At 40.3% G+C, this 27458-nt stretch overlaps 2 long non-coding RNA genes across 4 annotated transcripts in view; one reads left to right on the plus strand and one right to left on the minus strand.

Moving 5' to 3' along the window:
• Positions 1 to 14065, plus strand: part of LOC121077414 — a 49414-nt gene extending 35349 nt beyond the window's left edge. For 2 of the 3 annotated variants that reach the window (XR_005824018.1, XR_005824019.1), the window contains 2 exons: positions 7029 to 7117; positions 11046 to 14065. This is a non-coding gene — a long non-coding RNA (uncharacterized LOC121077414). Of the gene's footprint in view, positions 1 to 483; positions 732 to 7028; positions 7118 to 11045 lie in introns of those variants that run through there. The other variant, XR_005824020.1, reaches the window with a different exon arrangement.
• LOC121077415 overlaps positions 1 to 22168 on the minus strand; it is an 80141-nt gene extending 57973 nt beyond the window's left edge. Inside the window, exon 1 of the long non-coding RNA XR_005824021.1 lies at positions 21846 to 22168. This is a non-coding gene — a long non-coding RNA (uncharacterized LOC121077415). The remainder of the gene's footprint in view (positions 1 to 21845) is intronic.
• Between the last annotated feature and the right edge of the window lie 5290 nt (positions 22169 to 27458).

The raw sequence follows: 27458 nt of genomic DNA on the forward strand, positions 1-27458 counted from the left end.
ACATCTGCACTGAATCCTGGGGGAAAATGTGAAAGCCAAAAAAATTTCGAAGGTGGCAACTCCAGCCATGTGCCTCTGCAAGGTTTAAGACTTTCCACGCCTATTTACAGCCAATCCTCGGTGCTGATGTTCAGTTTCTGTTCTTCAATTCAGATGGGGCTCCAGTAGAGCTCTTAGGACAAACTAAAGCCAGGCTGCTTTGGAGTGCACACAGCACTCATTCAGTCCAGGGAGAGGAATGCCTCTGCATAAAAATTGAATTTTTCTGATGAAAAATGAAATCTTAACTACCAACCTATGGCAAATAATTCCTCTTCTGCTACCAATCATGCAAAGAGCTCTCAAGATAGTCTGGTGTCAGAGTGATTAAATGTAGTTGAAATGCTTGTGGAGCAAAGAGACTAGTTAGCAGATTTGTTGCCAAATCAGATACTTCTTGATTAAACACTAGAACAAAAAGTCAACATTTCCTCTTTCCAATAGGGATTCTGTCTTGTCCAGTCAATGTCAGATGAAAAATGTGCCCAAGAGTGTTGAGTTACACTTCAACAAATGGTGTCTTTTGAAATCCCATTTACACAGGAGGTGTGATCCCACCAGAACTCCTCCATCACCTTAGAGAAAGCCAGGAAAGCAGATGAGTTGAGATTGCTGCTAGAGGATATGGTTTCTATTAGTGTTTTCCTCAGAGGAGAATGTATAAATAACTCACTCATGGACTGGTACAATCTGTCAGGGGGGCAGCAGTTATATAAATATGTTCCTCCTGTTTCTCTCTCACCAAAAATAACCCATTTCTACCACAGCTGCATACAAAATTTAGGTAAATTAGAAGGTAGGATTGAGACTTTTTTTGCACAACAGATTCAGACTTCTGCAGAACAGCTCAGAAACTGCAACTGTGTATAGTCTTTTTTTTTTTCTAATAAAACTGCACATGCCCTGCCATGAAAAGAAACACCTTTCTAGTGTTTCCTGCAAACATAGATTTAGAAACAAAAAATACATTACACTACCAGATAAAATTATGGAAAATATGCTGCTTAACCTGTGAAGCCAGGCACACTGTATTAACGTTGTATAGTAAAGAAATAGTATAAAACAAAACCACTATATTAATAAAAGTATATTTGCCTTCCAAATTGTTTTGGTGATCCAATGAAGCCTGAATTAGCAATGTACCTTCATTACTGCACCGAAGTCAGGTCAGAACGTTTATTACTTTTAGGTCAGATCTTTATTACTTTTTCATTAAAAACAAAGCAAAGCATATTTTGTCTCACACTTTGCTAATCAAAAGAGATGACAGAGTTCAATGTATAGGATGTGACCCAGCTGGCTTTTTTTTTTCTCAATATTGAAATGCTGCTAAATGTTTAGATTAAAAATGTGCTAGAGCAACCTACCTGCACCTATCCTGCCCCAAGAAAATCTGTGTGAGGAGTGACTCTAGACCACTAATCGCAGGGACAGAGGATATTGCTGTTGTAGAAGCAATGTGTGTGTGTGTACCTAAGTGTGTGTGAGACAGAGGGAGACCACACCTCTACTTTTCTGAAGTGCAGACTTGAGGAAAAAACAGAGAGGGGAAAAAACAAAAAAACACAAGAGGACATTTCAGCCTGGCAGACCAACATAAAGAAGCTGTGAGCACTGTGAGCAGAGATGCTGCTGCTTCTTGTTTGATTCCTCCAGCATTCAGGGAAACATGTCTGTTTTCTTAAAAAAATCACAGGTCTGCTTCAAAGAGCCACCAGCCTTCAGCATACGTTTCTTCTCCTAAGCAGAACAGCCTGGAAAATCCTGAATGTGTCGCTGAATGCTCAGGTCAAAGGAGCAATTGTTGCTTCCAAGCTCTTGTCATCTAAGCGCCACTACTAAGACAAAGGCCTTTGAAGGATCCTGGCAGTGGGGGACCACCCACAGGCCGTTTGAAGAAATAAAAGTAGTCCAATGAGGAGTGTAATTATATTTCCTTTTCTGAAATGGAGACATCTGTCCTGACCTCCTGATTGCCCAGAGTAGTTCCATCATTGTTGCAACACGTTCATTCACCCTTGGGCAGCCTAAGGTGCCTTAACTGGAATGTTTCCCCCCAGGGAAATAAAATACAAGCAGATCGGGGTTATGAGTGAAAGCCACTCATTAGAAATCTTCTCATCTACAACCTTCCCTCTCCTCTGGGTATAAATATCCCTTCTCCAGGCACTAAATCCTGCATGGCAGTATCGGTATGTCACAGCGATGAGCTATAGCCAAGTGTGTGACTTACACTGGGCTGATCCCGTGAGGAGCTGTGGAATTGCTCTGCCACAACCCAGCTGTCCTGCAATGATATAACAGATAATAAAACTAAGACTGGTACTGAAGAAAAGTTACCCTTAGGAAATATGTATGGAACTATTTTTTGAAACAGAACCATAGCCGTCTTTAATTCCTCACCAAACAGAAAACATGTTCAAGCTAGAAGAGAAATAAGTAGCAGTTTCCAAAATCACCATTTTTCTGCTTAAAGACAGTTAGTGACAATCTATACATTTGTATGGATCTACACTTTTATGTAGGCTTTTGTCTGTCTTAAAGGACCTGGATAAGTAAACGACAGCAATGTGAGAATGGAATATAGAATTGACATCATATAGATCCCCTTCCTTGGTATCACATAAACCAGAGGTTTTATGGTAGATAAGTCATCTCCTGCATAGTCTTCAGTAAAAATAATCCTGGATATTACTCTGTCTTGTCTAAAAGAGAGGCAGAACAAGGCTGGAACTAGTCTGAGACTCATGCTTTGTGACTTGCCTATGGTAGCAGGCAGGAGGCAACTGAAGCAGCAATTTTGTGGGTACTTCCCTGCTCAGTGACGACTTCACTCAATCCATGCCAGACGGACCAGACAGCACGTTGAATGGCTGCATCACTGCACCCAGAGGCTCCAGCGATGAGGATGACCTCTTCAGGACCATTTGGGAGCTGCTTAGCATCTTGTAAGCACACACAGCTGAGCTCCAGACATCCTGTTTAGACCTTCTGGTTAAGAAGTTGCAAGGAATCAACCACAGAAATCTGTTTGTTAACAGTTTGAAGAGGTCTCAGGTTCTGAAACCACCCACATCTCTTTTGTTCTGTTTTTGCTAAGCATATAATGGTGTTTTGAAATAGAAATTCAGATTCTCCTTCTGCCAGGACTGCTTGATTTTGGTTAAAGCTGAAGAAAACTGAAAGCTAATTATTTCCTGCTTCAAGCACAATAGAGAGTTTATTGGAATGTTCCCTATAATCCTATCAGAAGTGTTACAGGAACTCAGTAATAAATGAACTGCCAATTAATTAAGTGCCATATAGACAGGCCACTCCAGAAATTGTTGGTTTCTTTTTTTCCACCTCCTGCATCAAATCAGTTGTTACAAATCAGGAAGAAGGTATTCACTGGAGTTTAATTCAAAACATTATGATTGCAGAATATTTCACTCAGGGTGAAATTCACCCTTAGTGAATTAATGTTAAAAACTAAGTGGAAATATGATTAGTTCCACCATTAAAATGTAATTTATTTGGGTACAGTTCTTGCACTTGCATTTTTTTTATTATTTAGGCATTCTAAAAATGGGTAACATAAAATTGGAACTTCCGTCATTTTTAATAGGATTTTTAATAACATCTCTCCCTAATTGCATTTAAATTACACTTTAGAGCATTAACATTCATTCTTCATCAAGACAATCTGAAATACAACAGCATCTTTTTGTGTGTCAGGAGGGAAAAGAGGGTGATTGTTTTTTGCAGATGTTAGTAGTAGGATAAAGGGGCCAGTTTCAAACCATCTACATGTTTGAAGCCAGTTTACTACAGGTGTTTTGGAATTGGAAGCTGTGCTCTGAAAGAAATCCATGTGGACACTTTTCTGCTTTACTCAGCTAAATACTCCATGCAGTTGCAAGGCAAAAAAATTAGGCCGCTGCACAGTCTAAAGAAAACTGGCCTAAGTGTATTCATTCAGTGACAGTACTAAGAAGATACTAAGTGATAAGGGTAAAATATATCAACTATGCTATGAAGATACCCCTTTGGGGTGCTCCGTGTTAAGTACGCTGTGGGGAGTGCATGAAAGGGGAGCGACCTGTTTGGTTTTGCTCTGGGACATTGACTGCCGGGTAGCAAGTGTACTGTGTGTTAATATCTCAGCTGCCCCATGTGCTAGATAAGGCAACTTATTGTGACACTTGTGTGCGGGTGCTCATAGGTGCAAAGAGAGGCCCAGGGCAGACATTCTTGAATTATCTGTGCTTCAGGGTCTCTTGTTTTCCAGGAAGCTCTGCTGGCTTGTATACCTACATGCAGCAGCAAAATCTTGATGACATCTACTGAGTTCCTGATGAGTGGAACTCATCAGGAGTCTCATCATTTTGCTCAAGCAAAGAAAAAGCCCTTAGGAATGGTGAAAAGAAAGGAAAAATTTTCCTTTGCTACCTAAAAACGTTTCATACAGAACAATCAAAGACAAACAGAAGGATAGATGTAGATGTGTACGGTGTTTTATACCTGAGCTACAAGACTGAGGATACTGGAAATGCTGATTGGCACAACAACCCTGCTGCAGGCCATGCTAAGCCTTTACAATAACTTGGGGAATGATTTTGGATTTGTAAGGCAATATCAAGCGTTCATTGAAATAGACAGTGCTTGGAATATGGAATAAAACGTCTGTGTAAGAAAATTTCCAGGGACTTACTAACAAGGTGGAGACGAAAAACAACAACAACGAAAGAAAACAAACAAGCAAAAATTCCTCATTCCTAACACTCAAATTAAAAATGTGTCTTCTCATTTCAACAGACTGACGCTAGTGAAACAGATGACACTGATTCCTGAAGTCCCTCCCAGCACAGAGCCAAGTAGCAAAGTTGTCTTCTAAAATAACGCCATTTGCAAGCACATCCAAGAAGTATCACTGAACAACCAGGAAAACAAAAATCTGTTCCTTTTGTCCTGGTATTGCAGGCTTTCCTGAGCCAGTCAGGTACTGACAGAAATGCAGCCTGGGGTCCTAGAGCTAGAAAAAGGGAGGAGGCTGGACAGGAAGGCTGACAGTGTGGCAGAAGCAAACACTCTCTCAGGCTGCATTGCTCTTGCCCAATGTCCTGCAGAGCCAGAGGGCTGCAAGAGGCAGGTGCTGCTTATTCTCCCCATGGAAAGAGTGAGGCTGAACACACCAAGTGCTCTGGGTAGGACAGCTAAACCCCAGGATCTGGTGCATCAGCATCCGTGTTTTATCCTCACAGTTACTTGGCTGTTCATGGCACTTTTAAGCTGAAGTTCCTGCATGGGAAGTCATTGTTAAAACATTTTTATCCCAGACCTGTGTTGTTGCCTGCTTTGACATGGAAAGATACAGAGGCTTAGCTTAAAGATATTGGTCTGTCTACCTTTATCTCCACTCACAGCAAGCCCAGCTTGAGCATATGTCTCAGCAGCTGGTAGATTTTGAAACATTGTGCACAGCCCTTGCTTTGAAGCTGATCCCTGGTAAGAAATAGCTCATTGAAATCTCCCACTAAGGCACCGACTTCCCTCATCAAATATTCTTTATGAGTGTTCTTTATGATTTTCTTCCCCTATAATTTATACCGGAGAATGTAATACCGAACAAAAATTAATAACAGCAGCCCCTGAACACATTGTGGTCAAACTGATCCAGCTTTTTGTTAATGGCCCTTGTGTCTGACTTACCATTGTGTCTGACTGCCTTCCAGTCATTTCTGTGTGCAGCCTGTGCTGTAGGCATGGCTGGAAAATCTTGTATTTGTTTAGAGAAGCAAAACTGGAAGAAAAAAAAAATCTCATGGGCAAATCCACAGAGGAACAAACTTAGTAGCAAAACTATGAACTGGATTTAAAGTTTAATCCAGGATTTTAAGTATGTATTCTGTCTACAGTTTGGCATAACTGACAACTTTGATTGCCTGAGCCTTCACTAATGTTGGAGTAATGTGGAAAAATGACTAGATTGTTTTCTGAAATGAAGACTGCTTTGTTTGCTGGCATGCCCATATTCTTACTACATTTGCTTTCCATGATAGTGCCAGGTAAAAACAGGAAGAGATGAATATACGGAACAGAGCTTAGAGAGACACAGACAGAGGATTACACGGGCATTTCTATATATACCAGTTGGGGAGTGGCGGTCATATTCACCTCATGAAAGGCTGAAGCTTGTGAGCTGCAGGAGACCTAGCCTCAGCAGCTCTTCGGGTACCCATTATCCATGTTTCTTCAATTTAAAAAAAAACATGGTTAAAAGGACTGTTTATACTGTTGCCACAGAAGACATTACTCATACACAGATATTAGTCATAAATGATGGAGCCCTTTATTAAAATTGCAGGCAGCTAAGTTTGGGGAGCTCATTGTCTTTTTTTTTTCTCTTATGAAGGGGCAATCAAAACGGCTGGTGCTTTTGGAGGGTATGTCTCAGTTGTGGTGCAGTCATGCCAACCAGGCTGTAATGAAGAATGACATTCTGGTCAGAGAAGGGCTGGTACTGCATTGTTTATCCGCATGGATTTCCATTGAATTAGTTCCGTTTTAGTGTCTAGATATATTTGACACATCTATTTCAATTTTAAATGTACTGTCCAGAAGACTGCAAGTGCTGACGATATCTAAAATGGCATTTTAAAGACAAAAGACACCCATGTTAGGGAGAAGTGATGGCTTAAGAGAATGACACCAGAATGACACCAATTAGCTTATGAAATAAGAGCAACCTTGTAATGGACATGTACAATAACAGGGTCACTTGTTACCTTTTGAATAACTGGGCTAATTGATTATACAGTTAGATTATAGTCTGATCCAAGGCATAAATCAGAGGACTTTTGTTTGAATCGTAGCATGTCTTTTCAGAAAAAAAAAATCCCAACTTTATATCATCTCGAAATCCTTAAGAAATTCAGGAAAGGCTGCCAATAATATGAAATATGAAAGACACTCTCTTTCCCTTTGTCTCTCTGTCTCTCTTGCTTTAGAGATACAGAAGACTGCATTGGAGAGAGTCTGCAGTTCTTTCCCTGGTAGCAAAGAGGAGCTACTCCAGCTGAGAATTGGTGTACTAGAGGTAAGCAAGACTCAGCTGGGAAGGAAACATCCTCTGTAACACCATCAAGTGATAAAAGCTATGGGCTCTGGATTTTACTAGCCTTTTAATCTCTTGTTTTTCAACCTTTTGAAGAAAAAGCTTCACATATTTTTGAACCCACTGGCACGTCCTTATGAACTGTTAAGAGTGTAAAAGAATTCTGTGCTGCGCTTTGTGTAACTTAAATTCACTATGAATGCTTGTGGGAAGAGTAAGCCTGGGACCAGAGATAAAACTGATAGAAAGAGACCTGCTAGAAATAACTGTGTAGAGCTCAAAGACCCCAGAGTGGGCAGTAGCTGGTATCTTACATTGGATCATAAATTATTTCAATCACTTTCACTCAGTCCCCCGTGCAGCCTTACAATTAAAAAGTACATTATTATCCCCCTCAAAAACCCATCAGAGGTAGCAAGAGGAGAAACTATTACTTATTAGACTGGATGGATACAGTAGGGAAAACCAAAGTTGCTCTTCAGGTCTTGATGGAAAGTGGGTAGAAATTTTGGTGACTTCTGGGTTCTGAATGTCAGTATGCACACTGTTAGGTGATCTTTCTGTTTTAATTCATTTGAATAGTCAGTAGATCTGATGAAATACTGAGGCTAAAATTAACTGAAATATTCTAAAATGGTATAGAATTTAAAGTCATGCAATCACAATTGGCTTTTCCCCAGGCATGCCCATTTTTTTTAAGCCCTAGCACTGCCCTCCTTGTTTCTAAAGGATTTTCAACAATGCTGCGAAGCCCATCGAGAAGTTCTGATGTACTGTCACAGAACTCTACAGTAATCAGAGGTGTTTTGCATTACTGGAAACTAACCCTGGGAATGACTAGAAATAACTATAACGTGTTTAATTTTGTGTGAAATTCATTGTATGCATTTGAAAAATGAGTGTGTTGGTTACACATATTAAAGTGTAGATCACTGAGAAAGACGATGTTACTATTAATCAGTATTTTCTTAAGCCTTGGTAATGCAAATTCAACAATGAGTGCAAATAAGCGAAAGTAAAAGCATGGGTGTCCTTATCAAAACAGAGAAGCTGCCAAATCTGACATCAAAGCAGTCCCTGCTCAGTGGCTACCCAATGACAACAATTCGGCCCTTTGAACACAAAATACAGAGTAACCGGGATTGAAAACAACCAGGCACTGACAGTGCACAGCAGACAAAGGTGAGGAGTCCCTGACCAAAAAAAGATGCGTGTGTGTGAAAATGTGCATTTCTCTGCAGGTCTTTGCAAGTATCAAAGTTCCATGTTTCACTGTATAGAATAAAAGGACAAATAATCTAAGGCTTGTGATCATGAGTTTTAAAATGTTTGAGACCCGAAACACCCTTGTTTGAAGAGGCAAACTACTGCAGCACTTTCATATTTGTGATATTTGGACATCATCAAATCATTTTACAGTCTCAAAATATTTTTCAGAGATACAGCCTGAAATTGGCAGATGATGTTCAGGTATTTTTTTTCCTCTAGCATGTGGCAATTATGATGAATCAGAGTTTATTCTGTGTTCTGTTGATCACCATAGTAACCTGTACTCCCTGCATTTAATAGGAAACAAAAAGTTATTTACTTGACAGGGATGGAGTTCTGGGAAGCACTGGTTTATGAACACTGGCAAAATATTTTAATGGCACTATTTGCTTCTCAGGTGGTTATGTGTACCTGTAATTGGATCTTCATCTGTCATACAGACTTCACAAGAAGAAATTTATTGTAGTGAAAATTCATTAATTAGGAACACAGCTATTTTCTACTCTTATCTGTCATTATATAAAGTTAGACAGGGTCCTATTCAGTCCAAACTATTTACATATAGGTAAAGCATAGTAAAGGTACATTGCTAGCCTGTTTGGCTTGTTTTGTATTCTCAGGAACCAAAGAGATTCCTAAACTGCAAACAAGAGATAGCAATTGCTTACTGGTATTGAGTGAAATCATTGCCATTTAGCATCAGACCTCTTCAGGTCTTTTTTTTTTTTTTTTTCCATCCAAAACTGTGACATTGCCTGTCAAATTTTAATAGTTCCTTTGGTGGTACGAATTGATTTATTTTATGAAATGACTTTCTTTTAGCGGGTTAATGGATCTTTCTGACTGGTTACTCTTAACATGAGATACTGACCTGGTTCTTGAAAGCGGCCTCGCATAATGCAGAGATGGCACAGGGGCGATAACTGGCATCCACTGTGGGGCAGAGGGAGCTGAGGGGAGCTGAAGAGCTTATTCTGCCCAGCCCCTTGCTCTGTGGGACTCAGGCACCAAATCTGGCTTCTAAATGAACTGCTCCTTCAGCAAAATTTAGAGTGCAAGCTGTGTGGAAACTAGGGCGATCGCCCGTGCAGTTTTCCTTTGTGAAGAGAGTTTCTGCATTTTCAGTCCCCTGTTGGAAACTTCCCATAATATGACATAATCTCAGAGAAGTTGATAAAGCAATTCATCAGGAGAAGATGCAGCCATTACATTTCTAACCACCTCTAGCCGCAATGAATCGTTCGTTATTGAACTTCATTATTACAATCACACATTACTGAGGAAGTCTCCAGTCCCTCAAGCATTTGTGTATTCTACCTACCTTTTGTTAGACATTTTATCATGCTGCAGTGAACTGTATTTTACAATGCATACAAATTTAAAGCTTGTATTTCACTAGTTCTGTAGGGACCATTTTACCCAGAAGGGTGCAGTTCTTCCTTCTATCTCAGGAAAAATTTTGATTTTAACTCTGACACATTAAAATGTCCTTAAAAAAATGATGGTTGAACCATCTACTAATTCAAAACTTTTATTTTATTGGGATCACAGGGCTAACAGTCAATATAGTTACTTCATATACTTAAATAGACATTATCTCCTGTAGTAGCAGAAGCAGTCAGTACTAAGCATCAAACAGCATGTGTGTATTAATTGTACAAAAATACCCTTTCACATTCATATTATCAAATAGGTTTTTCTAACCTCTATTCTTAGGAATGCAATTTGGAGGATGTGCATATATGTGAAATGAGCTATTATTAATACTTCAGCTGTGTGTGTGTTGTCACTGCAGCCTACCAGTTTTGCTGAAGTAATAATTTGGTCATATCAGAGGATGGAAAATAGGATCTTCAAAGCACTAGTCAGAAGGAATTACTGAGTAAGCCCATTGTGTGGTTTTTGTTTTTGTTTTTGTCTTTTTCCTGCTAAGAGATTAAACATCATACCTGGATATTATCTCATAAATACCACACACAGAATACTTATGAGACAGATACGGGAGGACTGCTAGCACATGCAAAAATCAGAGACACTGGAAGTTAGGAAATGTTACCTGTGATGACAGATGCATTTTTCTAGCATAATGAGCTACTGGGAATGCAGTAGTTTTGCTCTACTAAACAGTTCTTCAAAAGATTGGTGATGGTTTTTGTTCTAAAATCCTGCAGAAGAGAGGGGCCTGGGGATGGTGTGTTTGATGGTTTAATTTTGGAGACTAGGTTCAGATTTTTGAGCAGCTTTTATAGCAAGCTAACACTGGATCGTGTCTACTTGAAATGCTAATGTAAATGTAAAGATACAGAAGCCTTATTTTCAAAATTATTTAAAGCAAGTCTGTTTAGGCAGGTGCACAAAGAGACTGGTTTGTACGAGGTATGCTCCAAAATGGCCAACACAAATTAGTTCTACACAGGAACCATGAAGTTATGGCTAAGCTATTAAACCCCACTGTGCTTCCTTAAATGTCAGGATCAGCCCAAGTGCTTTAGCCAAGTGCAGTATCACTGAAGTGTACCTTACCTCCTGCAGATGCAGAAGTAATCACTACTAGGCATCAAACAGTACGTGGGTATTAATTGTACAAAAAGGCGTTCACATTCATATTATCAAAACCATTTTTTCTAACTTGTATTTTTAGGAATGCAATTTGGAAGATGTGCATATGTGAAATAACTGCAAGAATCCCATGAAGCTCAACAAGGAGAAGTACAGAGTCCTACGAGTCCTGGTGGACATGAGGTTGAACATGAGTAAGCAATGTGCCCACAGTATTCTTGGCTGCATTAGGCAAAGTATCTCCAGCAGGTGAAGAGAGAAGCTCCTTCCTCTCTACTCAGACCTGGTGAGGCCACACCTGGAGTGCTGTGTCCAGTTCTGGGCTCCCCACTACAAGAGAGACCTAGACATAATGGGAAGGGTCCAATGTAGGGCCACCAAGATCAATGAACTGGAGCACCTCTCCTGTGAGGAGAGGCTGAGACGGTTGGGACTATTCAGCCTGGAGAACAGGAGGCTCAGGGGGTTCTTAGCAGTTACAAATACCTATGAAAATGCTATTTTCAGTGCTGCCCAGCAGCAGGACAAGAGGCAATGGGCACAAACTAGAATACAAGAGCTTCCGTCTAAACACTAGGAAGCACTTCTTTACTGTGTGGGTGATAGAGCCCTGGCACAGGATGCACAGGGACAGTGTGGGGTCTCCCTCCTTAAAAGATATTCAAAAGCTGCATGGATGTGGTCCTGGGCAACCTGCTCTGGGTGTCCCTGCTTAAGCAGGGATGGGACCAGATGGCTTCCAGAGGCCCCTCCCAATCTTAACCATTCTGTGATTGTGATCACAAGACTCATGCCTGAGTAAGAGCAGAGGCAGGTAGAATTTTCATTTGCCCTCAAATCTTTATGGGAATACAAATATTTACCTTTCAAAGAGATGTGGCACAATTAAGGAATTTCATATTGGATAGAACATGAAGATCTTGGATGGGAGACTGCCTAAGTGTAAAGCATTAGATCATTAATGCATAGTTCATGCTTCTAGTTTCTGATGACCAATGTATGCAAGTATGCTTTTTCTAGAAAAGAATCATTTCTGAGGTAATGGTGAACAGCTGGTAGAGAATTTATATGAGTTGTACATAATATACACATTGAAGAATTTGCATAGATATTTCATTTCCTTCTTAAATGTCATAAGTAGAGATCACTGGTGGGTGATACCACGTACAATCCACCTTTTGTTAAGTTACATAGAGCCACAGCACATTGATCACACATACCAAATAGAAGACTTTAGCTCAAGAAAAGGAATATAATTGTAGAATGGATTTGCTTGCACAAATTAATGGGAAGATTTCCACCAAAGCAAGAACATATGTCATGGTAATATTGATTTTGGTATAGCCACCTCTTAAAATACAGGCTTTACAGAGTCAATAGTGCCTTGATTTAGGTTCTAACCCAACCCAGAAGTCTCAAATTCAGTTTTATCCGCTTATTATTGATTTGTCTGGCATAGTGTGGGTTGTTGTTGTTGTTGTTTTTTTCCAGAAATGCTTTTCTGCTCTCAAATTTTAGCTAGCTCTCCCAGAAGAATGTCTAATACAGTCACAAAGAGCAATTATATTCCTTACAAGTGAACTATTGATGATCATAATAAAAAGGAAAGACAGAAGTCATGTCAGTTTAGCTTCTGTCAGGACCTTAGAGTGCTCCCTCATTCAAAAACACTTATGTAATCAACAAGCAACAAGTAATAAGTTGCAAAATATGAGCAGCCCTTTATTTCCTATCAGGTAAGACAGCAACTTTGTAAAGCTGTGCTATTTTTAAGGAATAAAATACCTTATAACTATCACCAAGACATCAGTTCTTTGCTATTCTACTACCATACCTCTTTTTTTTTTCTCCCCTGCTACCTGACATTTAAATGCCTATAATTTTAGACATCAGGACCACATACCTGCAAAAAATTTCACCAGCAGTGAGCTGAAAGACATTATTGCTGCCATTTGTAGACAGCAGTTTCACCCAATGTGCATCTTCAGCACCTTCTTTGTCTTTTCTTGGGGTGGGAGGCAAGATGATGGAGCACAAAGAGACAGCACAGCTCCTTTAATAAGCCTTAACAATTTTGCTTTGATTAAATTTGTACAGTGAAATTGAAATCCTTTGGGTAGGAGTTGATGAATCATAGAGGAAATCAAGAGAGGAAATAAAGCCATGGTTAGAAGAGATTAAACAAGCCATAAAGTTTTCAATAAAAGTAGCACTTAAGAACTAGAAAAAGACATATGTATGTGATTGTACGGGGTGAAAATGTATGTGTGTGCAGGAGGAAAGGGAAGGGCAAATTTGTCTGGGGAGTAAATCCATTTAGGTCATTATGGTTCAATATGGCCATGATCCAAAAAAACACTTGAGCATATGTTTGATTTTAACATGTGACTGGCTGTCTTGAAACCTCAGCTCTGCTCACTTGTCAGGCTCAGGCTTAAGTGATTTCATCCTAGCTGCGCTCCTCTGCTGAATTATGTCAGCCCACTGCAAAGCCCAGAAGCCAACGGAAAGATCAAAATAGCTTTGGATTGGGTATATCTATGTGAAAAATCCTTTTTTTCTGTACACAACACCCTCTGCTTTCCAGCAGAAGTATGCTTACATGGAGCTGGAGGATGAGGAATGGCTGTGGCAGTCAGAGGGGCTGTGACACTGGCACTCTGCGAGCTTCTAATTTCTGCAGAACCGCACTGATATTATGTGTGAGGTGGCACAGGAAAAGCCATGCCTGTGCTTGCAAGCTGCAGGGATGGAGTGAGGAAGGGCTGACTCAGGGCAGGCGGTGGTGCAAGGTTCCCCAAGCAGGAGGCAGAGCATCTCCTCCTGGCTCCTGGGGCACAAGCAGGGTCTCCCAGGGGTCCCTGCGAAGACAACTGATCCTGCACACATTAGCTGTTGGTAACAAGGAATGGGGTCTTTGATTGTTCTTTCTACCCCAAGTTTTGTGGGGATTTCTGGCCAGGGCAGAGGAATGACTTTGGGCAAAGTCTGACCAAGACCATGGTTCTGGACCACTAATTTGAGCCACTTAACTTGGGAAAAGAGTGCACGTTTAAATCTCGTGTATTTTTCCCTATCTTCTCATCCCCGGGAATCTACTTTGCTTCCTCTCCAGTTTTCCAATTTTCTACTTCCAAGTTCCAATTTTCTACTTCCTAGAGCAGAAAGAAATACCATTTTGGCTTTTCAAAAATGAAAAAAGTAGAAAAGATAGATACACAATACTTGTCAGTGTCACCAGGTACTGTAATATTTATTTTTCTAAACTCTATTTCCTGGAGAAATGGGAATACAGACGACTCACAGCTTTCATTGAACAATAAAAGTTAATTTCTAGTTCTCAAGGTTTCACAAAAAAGCATTAAGGCATGATTCTTGCAATGTCACCACAAATATCACATGGACTTTTTGGATTTTTGCTTACTTCTGATCTCACTCTCAGAGGATGCAACAATTCACCACTTATACAAGCAATTTGCAGAATGGGAATCTGTTTATTTAATATGCCACAGACTTTTTGTTTTTTTTTTTTCCTCCTAGGAAAGCATATTGATACAGAAGAGCAAACATCTATATTTTCATATGACCAAAATGTTTAAAAGCTATTTTAGAACTCCTGCATTTTAAAAAAAGCTACTATTAAATGGTTTCTTTGAAGCAATTCAGAAGTCAAAATCAAAAACTGTCTTTTTCAGCACCTTTATGTTTCATTTACTGTCAAACTCTCAGTCAGCAGGATGAGGTGACTGATAATTATTCATGGTTGCCAATTAACCTACTTAGCAGGTCACATAGGTAACTGGCATAGATTGTGTCAAATCTCATTATTGGGATAATAATTTAATCAGCCCAGTGCATTCACTGAAGGCCAGAGAATAAATTAAACAGGAAAATAAAATCAGTACTTAGATATTATATTTAAAAACATGAAAACACAGTTTCTCATGAAATTATAAATCATACTACTTGCTAGTAGAAACCCAGTAAAAGCAAGAGAAGGGTGGTCTTTGGTGGTTTAGAGGGTGTGTTTTTTCAATCATAATATCCAACATGTCAAAAAATACCGTATGTTGCCTTGCTTTTATGAATGAAAAATAATTTCATACAAAGAAGCCATGAAAATATGTATTATTCGTTCATGTTTAGACAGCCATGCAATGTAGCACCATGCAATTGTCCTTAATGCAATGTTACAGAGCAGGACTGCCCAAGTGTATCTGTTTTCTGATTGTTCTGTGGAAAACAATCCTCTCCTCTCCTTTCTTACGCATCCCAGCCTTGTCCAGTTCTTCATGCCTGGCTTTAAAGCAAAGCCCAAGGAATTTCAAGTAAAAAAACAAAATCTCAGAAAAAAGAAAATAATATTGCTGGATTGAAGGATGGACAAGAGAGAAGAAAAATTCCAGTAAGTGCAATTGTCAAAGTCATAGAGTCAGTGAAAAAGCTGTGCTTTCTCAGTACAGTAATGCTCTACACTTAGAAAGTGTCTGAACAAATAGGAGGTAGGAGGAATGGAATCTGTCTGGAAAAAGAAAAACATTTTCTGGGCAGATAAAGAAATGCTAGTAGGAATAATAACATTCTTAAAAATGAGTTTGAATATAAAATACATATTTAAATTGGCTTCAAAGAGAGGAACAAACACTACCAGGAATTATTGAAGTTCAAATATTACACATATAGTCTGGAGAAAAAAATACCATGACTTGTGACAGGACCTGCATGTGTGAGTTGTGAGGAGCCCAACAGCACTGACAGAAGTACCTGCAAAACTCAGGGAAAGACCCGAGTATGGTCAGCATGCCCCTGTCTTCCTAGTATATAGCAATGGTTTACCGTCTACCAGAACAAGGGGGTTATAAAAGAAGCCATCACTCCTCCAGGTAGTGGACCATTCAGTTTAAACATATAGGTCTTATGGCCAAGAATTACAGCTTACCAAGGACTCCAGCTCCAGGACATGCAATTTATTCAGTCAGTAGGAAAAAAAAGAGGACGGAAAAAAAAAAAAAAAAAAAAAAAAAAAGACGATCACAGCAGCTCATGATAGGCCTGCAAAATAAAAACAGCCGGCATGCAAGGATAGCCAGCATGTCAGCAATGAATGCTGATCTCAACTAGCTTTGTTTTTTTTTTGTTTGTTTTGTTTGTTTGTTTGTTTGTTTTGAATAACAATAAGCAAGAATACATGCTTAAGTTGCTAGATGTGACCTAGACCGCTCATGTCAAATGTATTATTTTGAATCATAAATTGTCTTCCTACTGAAACAGCATACATTATAGCAGAAAGGTTGAGCATATGTATCACAGTCCTGGAACTATAGAAACAGCATGTAGCTCCTAAATGTCTATTTTAACTTCTGCCTACAGAATATAAATGCTATAGTAGTCAATAACAGATTTGAATTCAAAAATAAGAAAGACTAAAGTAAGCCAGCACTATTTATGGATGCTACCTCCTAGCTCAAGACTTCCAGACAACAGGAACAGCTTGCAGAGGAAAAAACACTTTCACTTAATTAGTACAAAACATAACATTAATGAGTTAAACTTTCTCATTAAAACTTTCCCTGATAAAGAAAGCAACAAGCTTCAAGATTATCATGTTTTGTTGTGCTTTTTTTTTTTTTTTTTTTTGCTGGTGGTGAAGGCGGTGATGGTGGTAGGGGTTGGCTGGGGTTTTTTTGAACAAAAAGCAGAAGCCCAAAAATACCAGGTATGTTCAGAGTAAGGGTCTCAGGAGGTGTCAGCTAGTCTAAATGAACTTACATTGTGCTAGAGGTCTGGAGGCTAGACTCCAGCTGCCAGCAGTCACTAATGTCTGTGGGCAGAAGGCCGACAGCTCCCATTCTACTTTTCCGATTCCTCTGAACATTTCCAGTGTCTTCAGATGACTGGTAATTTTCATATATTATGAGCTAAGGTTACAAATGGGTAATCAAATTACACAGGCTACAATCACAATAAAGAGTGATGGTAGATAAAGAAACTCAATTAGAATACCGAATATTTCACTATCTAGCTATCTAGATCAATCCAATTTTACAAATGCTTCAATAAGGACATGTCTAGAGAGCTGTCACAGAAGCAATCGCACATTTCTATGTGCCTCAGAAGTTAGCTTAAAGCAATAACATAGCCGAGGCAGCATGGTTCCCATACTGTGAAGTCAGGACATATTCTCAGTGGGGTTCAAGTCTGGATGGAGCTAAGACCAAGAGAGAGGAACGATATGGGTAAAAGCATCAGTAAGAAACTTTTTGTTCCCCTTTCATTTATTAAATTTTCAATTTTTTAAAAACATTATATTTTTCATTGATCTCTCATTTATATTTCAGTCTGTAATTGTCATAACCCCATTGTATTGTTGTAATAGCACCCTTTTACAACTCTTCTTTTTAAAAAGGTGCTTTCCAGTGACACTATTATTTCTTCCATTGACAATGATTGCCTATGGATTTGTTGCACAAACTCAATGGGCAGAAGTACTAGCTGATATTCAAGTATGGTAATACAATACAGAATTTTGGACACATCTGGATCAGTTAAAAATTTATTCATCCCCCTAAGAGCATCCGGTCTTGACTACTCCTGTTCAGTGCTTATCTTTTTCATCCCGTTCCTTACTCAGACTAATACTGACTTAGCGCCTGTCCCCGTATATAGGTGATGCTTAATTGCTAGTGTGCTTGCAGCAAATTGAACCATCTAATTCCCCCAGGGACAGTTGTGGGGGGAGGGCTTTTTTTCCCTCTGGTGAAAATTATGACTGCTCACGGATGCTCATTTCCACTGAAGGGAAAAAGCAGACAGCTTCCAGCTTCTAATGAGAAGGGGGAGAGATGGGGGAGGCTCTGAGCATCCCCAGGGTTGGTGCAGCTCCTCCACAAGCAAGGCGCTTGGATGCTCTCCAGGGTCTGTCCCCCACCCCTGAACTAAACGTGCTGGGGTCTGGGGGCATGGGAGCTGCTGCTGCATGGCCTCATTGCCTCACCACCCCCAGCTCTCTCCTGCACCCCCTCCTCATGGAATGCTTTCTCATGGGGTACCCACTGGGACCCGTGCCTGAGCATCCAGCTGAATGCCAGGCCGGGAGAGCAAATGGGAGGCTGCATCTTTTTTCCCCATCTTGATTGCCTGCTTTCTGGGCAGCAGAAGTTGTTTTAAATCACTGTAAGCTGCAAAGAACCCCGACCGCTCTATCCCACTCCCCGGGCAAGCATTTTATCACTAGGTTGTATTTTTTTCCAAATAGATACTATATATTATACTCAGAGAACACTAATCCCACTTCAAGCCCTGGTGAGAAGAGTAGCATTGGAAACTTGGTCTAGGACACAAATTAGTCCCATATAACTTCCCACACAGAAAGGTTCACTGGCTGCCTGCATCTGTGCTGGGCTCTTCTGGCTTCAGAAATGACAAGTCTTTTGGTTTAGGACTGCAGAATATGGATGATTTTTGTTTGCCTCTGCGGCTTTCCCACTGCTCGCAGAAGAAAGCCTTTATCTTTCAGTAAATGCGCAACTGAACTAATAGATTGTCAGCAATTCATTGCAAAAGGACAGTTTACAGTCCAAGATAACTCTGTAGATTCACAAATGTAACAGTCTGCAATAAAATGTGGAACATTTTAAATGTAGCACAGTGATTAACCATGGGATTTCCATAATAATCATCGTTTAGAGAATGCACGAATAGAATAAATGCAATATTGAAGCAAATAAATGACCTCTGACACAAAAAATGGCTTGCATTTCATATTACTTTACTTAGCTGCCCCCTCCTTCCCCCACCAAACAGAAGCGTTATTGACAAAATGTACTCTGGTAATTTAGTCTGTAGACTTAAAGAATGTGCAGCTCTGGGAAAAAATGAATTACGGGTTCTATTTGTAAGATGAGGAATGGCATGTAATAACTTAATGAACAGGAAGTTTATTAGTTGTTAAAGAGAGAACTAATGGAATGCATTGTTTATCAATCTTTTTTTTTTTTTTTTAACTTGAAGATGTTATTCAGGTGGGTAAGTGCCACATCCATTATGTGTTTGTTATCTTATTAACACAAATATGCTCTAAAGTATGTGCTAGATTCTCAAAAAGGTACAAAAATGTATCTCAGATTTTAATTTAATGTGTATTTGATCAGTGAGTTTTTCTCTATAATAACCCAAGTCATTACAATTTCTAGTCAGATATCTGGCCAGCAAAAAATTTCACTTGAACATAGGAGCTACCAACTTACATCATCAGAGGTTGCAGCCCTCTGCTCCCTGTACATGCTGTATTCATCAAAATGGTGAAGGGAAATAAATGCACATGCTATCATGATGATAGCCTTTTTTCAATAGCTGTTTACTGCTCTATAGACACATCTTAAATACAAAAGGATGGTAACAAGAAACATGTAGAGAAACCACTCACATAAAATGTAAGGATCAAATCCTTGCCTGTTTGAGAAATTTCCTTCTCAACAGAAGTAAAGAATAGGGATTTATCTCAGCTACAGTTGCTCGTGGACTTGTTTATTTTGCATATTTGAATGATTTGCCTCAAAATTTTTTGGATCATGGTATGTATGTGTGAATATGCAAAATATTGTCAATAAAGTGATCTAAAATGTGTTATGATGCTTCTCTCAGCTGATATTATATCTTTATGAACACAACGCAACAAATAGAATTGAGCCCTAGATAAATATATAACATATGTGCAGGTAACAAAAATAGACTGAGGGCAGGAAATTCAAGTCAATGTATATGAAGGTATAAGCAGAAAAAAGCAATAAAGTTCTGCACTATCAGCCCCAATATTTCATGTTCTGCATAGATCTTCAGGTAATTTTAACCCTGCAATGAATTTATCTGTTTGCCTTCATTTTCTATTCCAAAGATGAAAATAAGCAAAGAAGGAAAACCTGCATTAATCTGTGCCTCTAGTAGATTGTTGTGGGTGGGTCTTTTTTGCTATATTGTTTTGTCATACAGACAGCCCAGCAGCAGATGTCTTATGTATATTTAGCTGTTTAAAGACCAGTCACAGCCACTCCACTCAAACAGGTAACAGGAATGCTACTGACATTAGAGCAATTCAATATATTTGTTTTCTTTATCAATTTACATTTCACCTCAGAAGCTCAATACAATGGGATTTTGAACCATTTATGCTGAGCACAACTGCAAGGCCAGTAATCCAGTTATTTGATTTTCTTGCTGAAGAGAACAGAAGACCGGGAAAGCTGTCTTTCCCTCACGCTGGTGAGCAAGCTGCAGGCCTGCATTAGGCTTTAAGCTTCCTGTGTAAAACATACCCCAAGGGCAGCAGAAGACCACTTAAATACAGCTTGGAGGACATAAGTGGGACATGGCTGTGACACGCTGGCTTTCTGCCCAGGAATAAATTTTCACCATTACCATCAAACACTCATCCCGAAGCTCTTATACTGAAATTAAATGCCATCTATCAAATGAATAAACAATAATAAATTAAAGCAGCGTGAGTAAATTAAAAAAATAAATTGCAGTAATTTATACTGCAGATCATCTATTCTGGATTGCTTTTCCAGACCGCACACCTCAGATTATCTTTGAAGGTTTTTTTCATGATTGTATTTTTGCACGTGTAAAATCCAATGCACAAATTGGATTTATTCACGACCTAGTCCACATATTAATAAAAACAGAGTTTTAAATAGTATTTGCTTTTGTCATGCAAATAATTTTGTTTACTCCTGCTAGTCAGCAGAATCTGACTCACTTGGTACACAGGTTGAGTGCGTGAATTGTACCCAAAGATAAATCCAGACAACAAAAATGAAGCATGCGAAATGTTGCTTTAGATGCTTCATCTGGAACTGCGCTTTCTGGTTTAGAAAGTCAAGGATAACTTTGGCAGGCTTCAGGATTCAGGTAGCTGTGAAGTTAAAATGAATCAGTCCTTTTAAAGTGCTCAGAGGAATAGCAGGTTGTATTCTGGGAGAGATTTTGAAAAGGGAATTTTCAGTAAGCAGAATTTAATTACCTAACTGGAATTTTGCCATGATGCCCTGGCTAAACCTTCACTTTTTGTGAAGAAGAAAAAAAAAAATCAGGGAAAATTATTATGCTTTATCTGAACCATTCCTTGTATAGCAACAACTTCAGCCTTGCACTGGGATGGGACAATATTACGAATAAGAGCAAAGGGAAACATCTCACCTGCTGAACATTAGTCTCATTTCCTGAAACAAGTTCACTCTTCCCAGGAGCTTCTTTCCCAACGCTTCCTTAGGGTATGAAATAATTGGCTATTAAACAGGGTGTTCTTGACCCAAACAATGGAGCAGAAACCATGCAACACTTGTCATTATTACAAGAAGAGATAGAAGAGAAATCAGAGCTGATATGTCTTGACTGAGCTCATCCTGAGCAAAACCTTCTCACAGCTGTTTACACAGATTAACTGCAGCCTGCAGCTGTCTTGATTTGGCTAGTTGAGACTCAGAGGGTTGGGTTGTACCGCATTGTTGTACCTGGTTGTACCAGGGCAACAACAACAACAACAACAAAAAAAAAAGAGGAAAAACGCAGGGAGAAAATGGGAGAAGGGAAACAGAAGGGTACAACTTCCTCCCTTTTCACATTTCTTTCCTGCCTGTTTGCCCTGCATTTATAGTGGGGCTGTGAGAAAGAAAGGCTGCCAGCTCTATAGCATCATATTGCTGGTGTAGTAGTGGGCAGCCCATCTCACCTCAAGACAAAAGAGAAATTATGAAAAAGGTGTCTGCACAGTAACAAAAAAAAAAATGCAAAAATATTCCTTATCACCAATCCTGTACGCAGTCTCCTGAACAAGTGATGGCTTCCTTTTTTCCCCTTGTAAGTGCAATCACCTGTAACCTACCGAAACCTCTGCAGGTCCCCCGTGGGCTGCCCCAAGCCTCAAGCTCTGGCAGGCAGCATGTCACGCCAAGTTGCTGTGTGCAGGCTCCAAATACCACACGAGGAGTGGATGAGGATGCCGGCGTGCGTGGAGGCAGTTCCCATGGCCTGGAAGGATGAAAACAACTTGTTAGTATGCAGCACACAGCGCCCGAGGCTGAGACTGCTATTAATAAGTACTATGCAGAGGGCTCAGGTCATGGTTTTGTAAAATTCAGTGCACTTGGTACACCTGTAAAACAAAACACCAAAAATGCAGCTCAGCTCACAGAGCCGTTTGGGTGCAGCATGTTATAACTGAGGTGCTGAGGCAGCTGTCTTTGAGACGTCAGTGAGATACCTGCCCCTCCACGTCACGTTGCTTGTTACAACAGGAAAGGGCTGTGCAAGTAAATGTGTCTTTATGGAGCTGGTAGGGCTGTGGCACTGATCACTGGGCAGGACACACTGCTGGGTCATACTGGTTCGTAATGGGTCACAGTAAGTGCCTGCACACTAAGGCATTCATCGCAGGGAAAAATGGGAGGTATCAGAGGTCCTGGGCAGGACCAGGATCTCGCTGGGGTCATAGCGATGTGGGGCACTAGCTGGGGTGCACAGACCCATGCCTCGGGACAGACAATAAGCCAGCTGCCAGTTTATGGGTCAGGATTAGAGGGCAGCCCAAGGAGACATTGGGCCCACATTGGGGTGGGCATCTGCTACCGACTGCCTGCTCAGGGAGAGCTAGATGAGGCAGACAGCTGGAAGCAGCGTCACACTTGCAGTCCATCAAGGCTCAGAGTACTCAAGCTACATCTAGTACTGCTAACGCAGTAGCAGAACACAGGCACGCCATGAAATGCTCATGGTAGATCTTATTCTGACACTATCCACCTTAAAAAGAGGCTCTAAGCCTCTGTGCAAGCATGCTGCTGCCTTTCAAAGGATGGTTCATCTTCTATCCTGCCAGGGTGTCCTGCAGCAGAAAACAATGGTTTCTGGCTCCTCCAGCCTTACCCTGCGGATCAGCTGGGTGTCCCGAACGTGTAACACCTGCAAACAGGACGCACTGACCGCAAATGCCAGGACAGCATTTCTTTTCACATGGGCAAAAAGGAGGTTATTTGTGTAGGAGGTGTGTGTGCATGTACCTGCTTTAAATAAAGCTACCCCACGTTTCCAGGTTAGATTGCACTTTATTTCCAAAGCCTTTACACACCATATTCCCCAAAGTGTTTGAGTAGAAAGAAAGAGGATTGGAAAAAAATTACTGTAAATGGAAAGCTTCTGAAACAGTTATTTCAGCAGCTCATATGATTCCTACGTTCCCAGCCTTATTGAGTGAAGGAGGCCTTCAAGATGGAGATAACTGGTACTTAGCTCTAAGACAATACATTTTCATTGGCGATGAAAGACAAGACTGAAGCTGGAGGGGAAAGTAGTATCCCCAGCAGTATGTTTCCCCACTTACCTCTGTGGCAGGAATCTCTCTGATTTTATTACAGCCCGAGTCCCCTATACCACAGAAGACGGCAGTCAGAGCTAGCTTTGCCTCGGTATAAGAACAGTCTTTACATGCCCTTATGGTGATGTGCTAATTCCCTCAGGACCTCTGAAAAGATTGTGCAGCAATCAGAAAATCCTGTAGTATCTCCTAGGGACATGGGGCCATTTTTAGAGAAACTGAGGGAGGAATTCTAATATATAGGGAATAGCTGGCAAGGATGCAGTTTAGCTGCAGGAGTCTTCCCTCCTCTGCTCTTTATAGCCTATAACTTCAAACAGAAATTAAGACCTTTAATATTCTTTAAACTGTATGGCAAACTGTTCGGATTCAGTGAGTGCCTCAGGATCTTGCCTCTCTACACACTTCCACACAGATACATGCCATCGTTGCTTTGCTTATTCCATATTTCAGTAACTCTTAATTGCACGATGAGTTCTCTCACACTGCAGATTTATCTTCACTGAGCTAACTTTTGATCTCGGGCATTAGCTCTGATCAGCACTAAGGCAGACACGGTCTATCCAATTAGCAGGTGGCAGCCCCAGAAGCTCACGACACAGCACTTCTGTTACTCTGCCTTCCAGGAGCTTTGACCTCAACAGACACACTTGGTGAACCTGGCCGTGTTATTTTGGCTGCCTACCTCAGCTCATCTGCTTGGATGGCATTTTGCCTGTTAGCAAGGTAATACGCTGCTTTCAGGAGATGCCAGAAAAGGAGGGGTTTACATCCATAACTTGCTAAGCTGTGTTAAAATAGCTTTCTTCTGACATTGAGCAATTACACAAAGCATCTTGACTTTCTCTTTATACAAGTGACTCATTACCAGGCATTCCCTTGTATGGAATCCAAACTACTTGTTTTCCAGCATCTGCAAAAACAAGTATATGTTTCAAAGCAGAATGGTTTTGTGCTCTTTGGAGGCTGCTCTAACATTGATGATGTCAAAGAATCTCTTTTTCATTACACAGTTAAAGCTGGGGCAATGACCATCTTCTTCAGTGATTTCCCACGTCTATGGCAAAGGAGTCTGAGTGACTGTCAAGGTTCCTGGGCACTGCACTGATACCACCAGCAGTACTGTATTAAATGTCACATAATCCTGGCAGTCTGTTTTGCTGGCAGTTTCAAAGCCATAGGGAGAATCCATGACTCAGCCACCATTAAAAGCCACTAGTTAGTTACGAAGACCCCTACCTCACTGTATTTGTACCTCCAGGTAATCTGTTCGGGTCTGTTTGTGTCAAATGATGCCCACTTGCTTTGACGTGGCAGAACACCAAAGCTATGAAAACAAGGAGAATGCCAAGCCTTGAGACTGCTCTGGGAGTTGGCTGAAATGAATAAACTTTCAAGATGTTCCTGGATGCCCGAGGATGTGTCAAATGAGGCTGTGCTAAAATGATCTCAAATCTTAGATGACATCAGGTGTGAACTGCCTAAGTGTGAAGGGAACACTGCAGCAGAACCATGCATTGGCCCCGTTCATGAATTCTTTGTAGCTACTCAGCATTTGCCTCTGTTAAGGATCCAAAGCAAAGCTGATCACAACCGATTACAAGGAACTAAAGTCTTACATGCTCAGAAATGCCTTTCAGCCTGCCTCTTTGGCACACCAAATCTGTGCTTGCAAAACAGAGGCTAGAGTGGAAAAGCAAATCTCCTGGCTATAGTAAAAGTCAAGATAATTTCTGAAGGTAACACTAAATGTATGTCATTTATTCATCACCTCAAGTCAGTCATTAGCACTGAAACCCAAAGGTGACCATGCAAATACAGCACCACAACATCTCAGAAAAATGCAAGAACCTGTGTTCTTATATTAAGTCCCACTCGTTTGCCTTTGCCCAGTTGCGAATCACCACACTGTGACTGTCAGGGTCCTTAGCAGGACACGACATAGGGCTAATGGCAGAAGACCGAGTTACATTGCCACTAGGGCCAAAGTAGCAGGACAAAAGATGTACTGGTATCTCCTGGTTATCAACAGACCCAACAGCTACAAAACAGAGAGCATCCCTGTGGCTGCCCCTCTGTGACATGCTGCAGAGATTCCCAACCCAAGAAACAAATTCCAAGAAACAAAGCAAAGTGCAGCATGCAGAAGCTCATAAACATCGAGATAACAGCTTACTTCAGCGTAACACTAGGACAATTAGCTTCAGCACTGTTTTACACTGACATAGCTTCCAGTTTCAGCATTTGACTATTCCTGATAGCCCAGGAGTCTCCAAGCTGTGCTCCTAAAAAGGAGTTGCCCCACTTTTCTTTTGCACTCCCACAGCAGTCTCTCCTCTGTGCCTCTTCCAGTTTGACTCTTTTTTTTTTTTTTAATGTGATTGATCAGAAGTCTATCTCGTCAGTGTCTCTGTTCAGTCCTGCTCTTGCCAGGCATTTTACATTCAGTACAACAGATCTAAAACCTAGAGCTGAGATGAGAAGAAGGAGATCACAGGAATAGAAAAAAAGGATCAGGAAGAAAATCCTGCAATCCATTCAGAACATCGCTCTTTCATGACTGATGTGTGTTGTGTAGCAACAGTAAAGAAGCCACAGAAAACTGCCTTAAACTAACAAGGAGGAATGACCATCATTAGAATGAGAAGAGCCATATGATTGTTGAAATTACAGTGAACTTGCTCAAGCCACCACATGCCTGGGTTATTGATATGGGTTTAGAGAAGAGAATACGCAGTACTCTTTAAAAGGATGTGAGGACAAGGGTTCAAAGGGAACATAACACAGGGAAACCTGGAATGGGGAGGACCAGGAATGCAACTTCTTCCACCTGCAAAATCAATTCAACTACAGTTGAATAAAAGAACAAGCTGACGTCTCCCTCCTACATTACATACTCTTCCTTATGTATACTGACGTAAGAAGGGTAAGAATGAAAAATAGCTCTATTTTCAACCACACATCAAAAAAAAAAAAAAAAAGTCGAGGACATACACAAAAGAAATTGACTGACTCCAGTCAACAGTTTGCTAAATCGACTGCCTCAAACTTTGCATGGTCTCCTGCAAAAGGACTGGCTGTGCTGGCAGCAAGAAAGACTTTTAGAGCCCTCTCTGGGTGTACAGAAGTGATTTTTCCACTGGCACATTTCTACCAGCAGGTCACTTGACTACTGATCCTATATGAATACAAGGAGAATATTTTCATGCAGCCAAAGGCAGCTTTCCAAACACAGTTCAAAAGAAATAGGTTATTTACAGTTCTGAATCTACAGGAGGGTCCACAGCAGGTACATTAGAGGAGTCTGGAAAACTTGGTTGCTAAATCCACCACCTTCACCAAAGACTTTTTCAATGGTCATGACCTGAACTATTTTCAAATAGTTCAAATAGTTTCAAATAGTTCAAATAAATACCTTTCTTTATTTTCCAAATACAATGTAACCAACTGAAAATCAAATTTTCCTTTAGTGCCCAATATTAGTGCTTGGTTAAATATGAATAAAGATTAACTGTATGGCTCATATTAATATATAGGAAGATCTGATGCATAAATGTTAACACAATGTACCAGCACAGCGTTCATTTTAGTTTAAAATCAGAATTAGTAGAATCTGTCTATCAAAATGGTTTTTAATAAACTGAAAAGTACATGGTATTTTTTCTTTAAAGGGAAAAGCATATATGAATACGCCAACAGAGATGAAGGTAATTATAAAGGCTCTTAAAGATAGGAAAAAAAAAAAGACAGGGAAAACAACTTCAGTTAATTCTCCTTTTCAGGATCTAATTAACCTTAAAAACTGTGAGTCTTCAGCCTTTCCCATGCATTTCAATGAAATGGAGAATGTCCCATGCTACAAACTACAGGTCTGATTTAATGGAGTTTTGACTGAGGATAAAGACAGAAGAGTCAGTCTGTGGTACCCTCTCTTCGCACTGAAAAGTGTCCAATTCCAAAGGCAAATGCACTCAGCTCAGTCATCCCAATTAAAGTGTCGGCTGCTATTCAGCATAAGCAAAGATAGCACAAAGAATCCAAAAGAATTGGTCGTTATGGCATATTTACAAAGGCACCACAGAAATTCACATTCGCTAGAGACAGCAAAGGAAAATACATGTTATTTAA

The sequence above is a fragment of the Cygnus olor genome, chromosome 13 (assembly GCF_009769625.2).
Source record: "Cygnus olor isolate bCygOlo1 chromosome 13, bCygOlo1.pri.v2, whole genome shotgun sequence".
Taxonomy (NCBI): Eukaryota; Metazoa; Chordata; class Aves; order Anseriformes; family Anatidae; genus Cygnus; species Cygnus olor.